General features: G+C 46.1%; 1 pseudogene; it reads right to left on the reverse strand.

Annotated features, from left to right (window-relative positions):
• Positions 1-6,681: 6,681 nt before the first annotated feature.
• Positions 6,682-9,848, reverse strand: LOC129698310 (uncharacterized; annotated as a pseudogene).

Here is a 9,848-nt window from a genome sequence, read left to right on the forward strand (position 1 = left end):
GAGGAAAGAGATAAAAAAGGTTTCCCCTAACCCCCCACCCCCACATAATACAAAAATTAAAGGTACACAAAAAAAATACAAGTAAACACAGACTAAAACAGCAAAAGAAGAGAAAGACGAGACAGGCTGTTGGTGTGGCTGCCATGTACGGTGCCATAAAGGTCATATCAGGTTTGAAAGGTAGAGTTACACCCATATATACGACATAATGTCCCCTTTAAAAAAGGAACTAAACTATCAACTATCTATGCCTTAAATTACACAAATAACTTAATATTCACAGGTATTATTCATGCATATAATATCGACATTAATAAATTAAATGTAACATAAACTTACCCATTTTCTTAATTTTCTGATTTACCAAACTCTTCACGGTAAGTAGCCATAACATCTCTGAAATATATATGCAGGCACTCATTATTTCAGTAAACCATCTCTTCATGTAGGTCAAATAAACATCTGATCTGCTTTCCTTCCCTACAATTGTTACGTTAACATTGTTACTTCCATAACATTGACCAGAACACATTACTTGTTTTGGATTACCATCTTCTTACTGTCACTTGTATGGAGTGAAATATTTATTTGAACCTTAACACAACATCGCAGAAATCTAATTAAGACCTACAACAGTTACAGTCATGCAATAAATGATACTACAACATATTAATTTATCAATGGTATTGGTCCCTCTTTTAGCTGCCTTATAGCATTCTCTGCCTTCTTATCTCTGTTATAATGTTGCTCTGCATTGTGACTTTCATTGTTCCCCTCCTATTTCATAATGTGCTTCGCCCATTTCCCTCTTTCCCCTACTGTGGATTTGTCCTTTGCTTCCCCTTTAGATATATAAATGTGAGGTTATCCACTTTGGCGGCAAAAACAAGGGGGGGGCAGATTATTATCTCAATGGGGTTAGGTTAGGTAAGGGGAAGGTGCAGCGAGACCTGGTCGCCATGTACACCGGTCACTGAAAGTTGGCGTGCAGGTACAGCAGGCAGTGAAGAAAGCTAATGGAATGTTGGCCTTCATAACAACAGGATTTCAGTATAGGAGTAAAGAGGTTCTTCTGCAGTTGTATAGGGCTCTGGTGAGACCACATCTGGAGTATTGTGTACAGTTTAGGTCTCCTAATTTGAGGAAGGACATCCTTGTGATTGAGGCAGTGCAGCGTAGGTTCACCAGATTGATCCCTGTGACTGTCATATGAGGAAAGATTGAAAAGACTAGGCTTGTATTCACTGGAGTTTAGAAGGATGAGGGGATATCTTTTAGAAACATATAAAATTATAAAAGGACTGGACAAGCTAGATGCAGGAAAAATGTTCCCAATGTTGGGTGAGTCCAGAACCAGGAGCCACAGTCTTAGAATAAAGGGGAGGTCATTTAAGACTGAGGTGAGAAAAAACTTTTTCACCCAGAGAGTTGTGAATTTATGGAATTCCCAGCCACAGAGGGCAGTGGAGGACAAGTCACTGGATGGATTTAAGTTAGATAGAGCTCTAGGGGCTAGTGGAGTCAAGGGATATGGGGAGAAGGCAGGCACGGGTTATTGATAGGGGACGATTAGCCATGATCACAATGAATGGCGATGATGGCTCAAAGGGCCGAATGGCCTCCTCCTGCACCTATTTTCTATGTTTCCATGTGTCTATGTTTTGAAACATGTATTCTGCCTCCAACAGAATATTCCATCTACAGTCCGCAATGTTGGGGAAGTACACCCCAGGAAAACTAGTACGTCCTTGGTTATTGCGGTTTAATCTTCACTGGAAAAATTGTGAATTAAATTGTAGTCCCAAATTTTGCATTTTGCTTCTTTTACTCAATAAGTGTTATCAATCCGTAATGAATTTTTGATGGATTATTTTGGTGATAAAACAAAGCACAAGAAGAGCCTTCTGCCCACAATGTCCATGCTGAACATGATGCCAAGATAAATAAATCTCATCTGCTTGCATGTGATCTATATCCCTCCATTCCCTGCGTATCCATGTGTCTTTACAAAAGCCTCTTAAATGTAACTTGTGTCATTCATCTGTCCACAACATGGATTACTATGGCCCTATGCGTCAACACCTTTGCCCAGAAACATGTTTTTCACCTTGAACTTCACATGACCCACATTTGAGACAAATAGCTGAAACTCCATGGATTTCTCAAATTTCCCAGATAATTTACATATCCTTTTCTTTCCATCATCCTCCATTCATGCTCATACACAGAATACACACAAAATGCTGGAGAAACTCAGTGGGTGAGGCACTGAGTGGCAACGTTTCGGGTTGAGACACTTCTTCAGACTCAATCTCATACACAGAGTACCAGGTTCCTTAGAATCACCCTGTCTTCCTTTCCTGTAACCATCAACAAGATCCCATCCTCATTGCCAATGTAGTGTCTGTGGGATTATTTGATGGCAATTTTCTTTAGAACATAGAACGTGATGGGACAGTACAGCATTGGAAAAGGCCCTTCGGCCCACAACATGTCTGCTAAAGATGATACCGAATCTTAAGAAATGATTTTTGGTATTGGTGCAAGTACTTTCCTAAAATATAAACAGAAAAGGCTGAAAATAGACAGCTACAGCCACGGGAAGAGAAACGCCATTCTTGTTTCATTTGACACATTATTAACCATTACCACATAATTCATTCTCGCAGTTGGAGCATAGTTCAAGGAAGAATTCATGCAATAAATTGCACGTTAAGCTAATGAAACATGGTAACATAAATAATATGACAAATATGCTTGATTTCTCTATTGATTTTGTGCTCAAGTTTTCAGTGATCACGTTGTAGTAAATCTCCATTAATCGGTGAGAACTTTGGTGGTGTTGGGCAGACTGATTTTCCAAGATATTGGGTACTATTCCAGTTATTGCATCACGCTATTAGTTCTTTTAGCCTCCATGACCACCCCCCGCAGTCCATTGCAGGCATCCACCACTCCGTGAAAAACTTGCCACACACATCTATCTATCTATCTATCTATCTATCTATCTATCTATCTATCTATCTATCTATCTATCTATCTATCTATCTATCTATCTATCTATCTATCTATCTATACCTCTATCTAAAACTCTGATCTTGATGTGGGTTTTTCTATTTGCGCAAAAACAGTACGTGATAGCACTGCAATTTTTTGCCCCCTTACTCACCATTCTACTGTGCTACGAGTGCAACAAGTTTCATTTCGATCGATGGTATATTGTAAAAGTTATCGAGGTTTAACAATCGTAAAAAGTTGCTGAGGCAGAGAATTGGAATGAGGGGAGGAGGGAAATGTGGAGGAGGGAGATAGGGTGATGGGGGGGGGCGAGCGGCAGCACCGTGCCCCACTGTCTACCCACTGGCAATGGACACCACAGGTCCTGGGTCGGGCAGCGCTCCAGCAGCTTCTACCCACGGGCACGGACACCGGGAGGGGCCCTAATGCACCGCAGCGTTACACGGAGAGGGGGAGCGCCACGGCCCACAGCACAAAGGGGGGGGGGGGGGGATGGAGAAGACGGGGTGGGGGGGGAGAAATGATGAAAATTGATGCAGACCTGAGTAAGATCCTAGACGGACTTCAAGGAACAGTGGAGAAGAAACTGGAGCAGATGAGTGATCTGATCTACTCCAATGGGGCAGAAAGGTTCGGAACCAAAAAGAAGGAAACAACAACTCCTCCCAAGCTCAGAAGGCAGCGAGAAATCGAGCGCCTAATCAAAGAGAGAAGGGACCTGAGGAAACGGTGGAGGAAATCCTCACGGGAAGAAAGAATGGGCATCAACCTCCTGCAAGCAGATCTAAAGGAAAACCCTGGGAAGACTGCAGAGAGCAGAAACCCTCAGAACTACAAGGATCCCTTCAGATTTGTGAAAGGACTCTTCACAAAGGAAAAGAGCGGGTCACTTAAGGTGTCAAAGAGGGAATTGGATAACCACTTGAAATCAACGTACACAGACAACCAAAGATTTGAGCAGAGGGAGATACCTCAAGACATGCCACCCATTCCTCAACCAGAACATCAGTTGGACGACAGCCTCCCAAGATGGAGTAAAGTCGAGAAAACCGTAAGGAAGGCAAGGGCAGCTTCAGCTCCAGGACTAAACGGAGTACCATACCGGCTGTACAAAAATGTCAAAATGGTCTACGGTTCTTATGGAGGCAAATGAAGATAGCATGGAGAAAGCAAACCATCCCAAAAGCATGGCGAAGAGCAGGGGGAGTGGTGATCCCCAAGGAAAAAGATGCTTCAAACATCAACCAATTCCGGCAAATCAATCTCTTGGATGTTGAAGGGAAGATCTTCTTTAGCATTGTTGTTCAAAGGATGATAACCTACCTGAAACAGAACAACCTGATTGACACGTCGGTACAGAAAGCTGGTATACCAGGCTTCTCTGGATGCTTAGAACACACAAGCATGATATGGCATCAAATCGAGTCTGCAAAAAGGGAAGGAAGGGATCTGCACGTCTTATCCCTGGACCTAGCCAATGCTTCCCCATTCTCCCCTCTGGACAGCCTTTGAGTTCTTCCATGTACCAAAGACCATTACAAACCTGGTCAGAAACTACTTCCAAGATTTGCAATTCTGTATTACAACAACAGAATACGTAACATCATGGCATTCACGGGAAGTGGTAATAATGGCAGGTTGCACCATCTCCCCGCTAGCCTTCACCATGGCGATGGGAGTGATCATCCGAGCTTCCAAGTGGGTCATAGGAGGAGAGCGGCTACAGTCTGGGCAATGGCTCCCTCACATTCGTGCCGACATGGATGACATGACCAACCTGACCTCAACCATTGCATGTACCAAGCGCCTTCTGGAAAAGCTTTACGTGAACATAACATGGGCCTGGATGAAGTTGAAACCCAGCAAATCCAGAAGCACATCCATCATCAGAGGAAAAATCGTAGACAAGTGATTCCACATTGATGAAACACCCATTCCGATGGTGTCAGAGCTGCCAGTCAAGAGTTTAGGATGGTGGTACAATGCAAGCCTCAAAGACTCAGACCAGTGTGATCAACTGAGGGAAAAAACCATCAAAGGCCTTGGTAGCATAGACAATATCTCGCTTCCTGGTAAGCTGGAACTGTGGTGCCTGCAGTTTGGATTTCTCCCCCATCTGATGGTCTACGAGGTCCCTATCGCCAAAGTCGGGAAGCTGGAGAGGACAGTCAGTTCATACATCAAGAAGGACTCCCGCGATGCCTCAGCAATATCGGCTTGTATGGACACAGCGCTCTGGAACTGCCTGTCTCTAGCCTCACAGAAGAACAAAAATGCACCAAAGTGAGGCTGGACATGACCCTGCCCGAGTCACAAGATGTTGCAGTACGAGCGGCAGCTCCCAGACTGGCAACTTGGAGGAAGTGGACCCCATCGGAGGCTGCACAGCAAGTAAAATCTGCTCTCAGGCATGGAGACATTGTAGGACAGGTGCAACAAGGAAGAGGTGGGATTGGACTTGACCCACATGGCACAAGGCAACATCCACCCAGAGAAGAAAGCTGGTAGTTGCTGATGTCCATCAGAAAGAGGAGGCAGAGAGATGCGCAAAGGCAGTCTTTCAGTTCAAACAGGCCCAGTGGACTATCTGGAAAAACATGGAGCATCGTAAGCTTACCTGGAGGGATCTATGGGAGATGGAAGGAAGCCGTATTAGCTTCATCATCAACGTCACCTACGATGTACTTCCAACACCCAAGAACCTAAACAAGTGGCTTGGAGAGGATCCATCATGTTCTCTCTGCCAAAACCCAGCAACATTAAGGCACATCCTCACTGCCACTTTCACAAGGCCGCTACACCTGGAGGCACAATCAGGTCCTGTGACAACTGGCGATCACCTTGGGAGGAAGGAGAACTACCACCAATGCCCTCCCTCCCCCAACGCCTGGTTTCTTGAACACCACCCCTTTTGTAAAGGCGGGACAACTTCCAGAGAAGCCATTTGCAAGAAAGGTACTGACCCTCCTGGACACTGCCCGGGGCCGGGAAATGCAGGCTGATCTAGACAAGAAGCTCATCTTTCCACCAGAGATCATCACAACTAATCACAGGCCGGACCTGATCTTGTGGTCAACCTCACAAAAGTCCCTGTACATCATGGAGTTAACTGTGCCTTGGGAGGCTGCCGTTGGTGAAGCGCATGAACGCAAATGTCTGAAGTATTCAGACCTAGCAGCTGAGGCAGAACAATGTGGCTGGCATACCCAGGTGCTCCATTGGTAAGTGACTGAAGCTTCGGGCCGGTCTCCAGGAAAGGCCGCACCAATCCAGTTGCTAGGCCGCAAAGGGGGAACGGAGAAAGATCACATCTCCATTGAGGTAAGTGACTGAAAATGATTTCCCCCTATTCCCCCTCCCCCCCCCCCCCCCCCCTTCACATCCCACATAAGACATACCGAGAAACATTAAAACATACATTTTAGACAAACTAAAAATAACAAAAAAAGTCGAAATAACACACAGGCTGCTGCAAGGCTGCCATCTCAGCACCACTCAGTGGAGCATAGAAATGCATAGAACGGGAAAATACAGAAAAGTACTGGCCCTTCGGCCCACAATATCGGTGCTGAACATGATGCCAAGATAACTCATCTGATAGAACCTAGAAAAATTAGTGAGATGGGATTTAATTCCCGATTCAAAGACCAGCCCACAGAGAATAATAATTGGCCATTAAATCCTTTTTACCTCAATGCACCATTCTTAATTTTTTTTAAAAATTGTGTATAATTTGTGGTGTGAGTGAAATCTCCGATATTCTTGGGAAGAGGATTTCCTGTAGATATTGCTAACTGCAGTGGCTGGGAACCAAACCCGAGCCAACTGCTTAGAAGGCAGTTGTGATCACCACATACATACTGTATAGACCCGATGCCACCCTTCTCCTCCCTATCGAAAGACACAGCATGGAAACAGGTCCTTCGGCCAAGCGAGTCCACGCCAACCATCCATTACCCGCTCACACTGCTTCTATGTTATTCCACTAAAGAATTGCTTTAGTGGAGCAGAGCCCCTCCTGAAGCTTGATTAGAATCTCGGAAAATAGACCTCAAAACATTTACAACTCTGGGATCATTTGCATTAGAATTGTGTTTGTTACCCAAGTGGAAACACAGTGCCAGCAGCAATACTCCAACGTACTTCTTCAGCTTTTAACTACTTTGGAATATTCTGGGATCATGCAGATACTCATTGAATGTATGCTTTACTTTTCTTCTGCTGCATTTGAACTCTTCAGATAATTAATAAAAGATCTAGAAACATTATATGGAGAATTATTTCTCAGCAATTTGTTGTATATGGATTACAGGATGACAGAACCAGATTCAATAACAACTTTGAAAAGAAAATCTAATAAGTACCCGAATGAATAAACCATGTCCCAGCATCAGGGATTAATAGTGCTAGCATAGCACAATGGGCAGAAAAGCCTCCTATGGTTTCTATACATTACCTACCCTTATGTGGTTTAATAACTTTTCCCTCTAAGGTTGAAGTGTCTTTTTGTATTTTAACCATATCTATAATATTGACTATTGCTACGTTTGTTTGTAACATCCTATATAGAGTTGTATACAGCATGGTCCTGTACAACATTATACATTTCCATCCTGTACAGCACAGATATAGGTATTTTGGCCGTTGATTAAGTCGGTAAACTGGGATAGTCCCATATGCTTGCGTTTGGCCAAAGCCCTCTATACCCTTCCTATCAATAAATCTGACAAGGTGTCTATTGAAAGTCATAAATAGCTGCTACTATGGCTTTTCGAGGCAGCTTATTCCAAATATTAACTACTCTCTAAGTGATAAAGTTGTGTCATGGCAGCGGGCAGCCGAGGGCTCCATCCAGGCCGACTCCCTGCCTCTCTGACATCCATTCCAAGCTGTCCATAGATTGATAAAAAATACTTCTATTGATGCTCCTGAACACATAATCAGTGATGTAACTTGGGGTCATTGGGTGTTTTGGGTCTTTCAACATCAGACACCCTCACCCAGACAACCCTGCCGTGGGCGATCAGACCACGACTTGTGTTCAGGTGGCATTCGCTCCTCCCCATGGACATCCTCTCCTGATCCAGAGCCATCTCGAGGCCTTCTGCGCTGCCTCTGTGGTGTTCTTGATGGCTCTTCTCCTCTCCATTACATTGATGCCCAGTGCACTTAAGGCTTTGTAGAGCGATTGCCCTGCAAAACCTCTACAGCCAACCTCGATGGGCATACATCTTGCCTTCCAGCCCTGCTTACGGCAGTCTATGACCAGCTCTTCATACTTGGTCATCTTCCTCTCGTGGGCCTCCTCCAGACGGTCCTCCCACGGCACTGTCAGTTCCAACAAGATGCTGATTTTGGTCGCCTCTGAGACCAGGAGGATATCTGGCCTCAGGGTGGCCGTGGCAATGTGCTGTGGGAACTTCAGCTGTTTCACCAGGTCTACGGAAAGCTGCCAGTCCTGCGCAGTCGCCAGGATTCCTGACTGATTCCTGGCTGCTGTGGTTCTTGGCAGCTGCACTCCGGCCTTCACGAAGGTGATCATCTGGGTGGTGGGGCGTTCTCGTCTGCAGCTGCTGATTCCCATGCTGATGGCTTCTGCAATGGGTTTAAGAACCTGGTTGTGACGCCATGTGTACCGGCCCTGCCCAAGAGCCATTCGGCAGCAGCTCAGGATGTGTTCCAACGTCCCCTTGCCTGAGCATTGCGGGCAATCTGGAGATTCCGCTTTGCCCCAGATGAAGTGGTTCGATGGGCTGGGCAGGACATCAAACACTGCCTGGACCAGGAACTTGATGCGCTGTGGTTCAGCCTGTCAGAACTAAGTCCATGTGACTTTTTCGGTTCATGGCCTGCTCCCACCTTGTCCAGGCCACCTGCTGCCTCAATCCAACTGCTCTGGTAGACCTCTCCTCCCCCACCACTGCCCTCACTTCCTCCTGGACCAGCCTGCACCTCTCCTTCCCCTTGGCCTTGTCAAACTGGGGAGTTGGGAAAATTCCCAGATCAGCTCTTCCCCGAGTCACTGCTCCCACCAGGACTCTGTGACGTATCCGAGACTCCGCTTGCAGCACGGCTTCGCCGGCTCTCCACTTCCTCCCAGTTTTCACCTCCATCCCTACCTGAGCCATCTTAAGGTTGCTGGAGTCTCTGTACAGCATCACCTCTCTGGCCCGAGTCACCTTAAACTCCTCATCCAGGGACTTCAGGGACAGCTGGAGCTTGGTGTTGTTTCCATAAAGGGCGGTGCTGCTAAGGCTCCTGGGCAGTCCCAGCCACCTCCTGAGAAAGCTGCTGACTTTCCTCTCCAATTTCTCTACGATGGATATTGGGACTTCGTAGACAAGCAGTGGCCAGAAGGTCATCCATGAAGGCTCTGATTGGTGGTTGGAGCATTCCTGACTTGGTCCGAGGGCCCCGGCACTCTGGCTCAGCAGACTTGACAATCATGTTCCACGCCAAGGCAAAAAGGATCACAGAGATGGTACAGCCTGTGCCATTCTGATGTTACTGACCGTGATGAGACTCTCATGCTGAACTGGTTGTAATAGTCCAGGATGCGATCTGCCACTTGGCCCGGCACATGATGCTTGGCCATGACTGTCTGGATCAGCTTGTGCGGGATGGAGCCGTAGGCGTTGGCCAGGTCAAGCCAGAGCACTGTCAGGTGTCTCTTGTTCTCTCTGGCTTCTCTGATGAGCTGGGTCACCACTCCCGTGTGCTGTAGACATGCCGGCACTCCAGATAAGGCCAACTTTGAGGGTATGAGAGGTCTCACTCAAATTGACTGGAGCAGGTTATTAGAGGGGAAATGAACATGGGCCAAGTGGTAT

The sequence above is a fragment of the Leucoraja erinacea genome, chromosome 6 (assembly GCF_028641065.1).
Source record: "Leucoraja erinacea ecotype New England chromosome 6, Leri_hhj_1, whole genome shotgun sequence".
Taxonomy (NCBI): Eukaryota; Metazoa; Chordata; class Chondrichthyes; order Rajiformes; family Rajidae; genus Leucoraja; species Leucoraja erinaceus.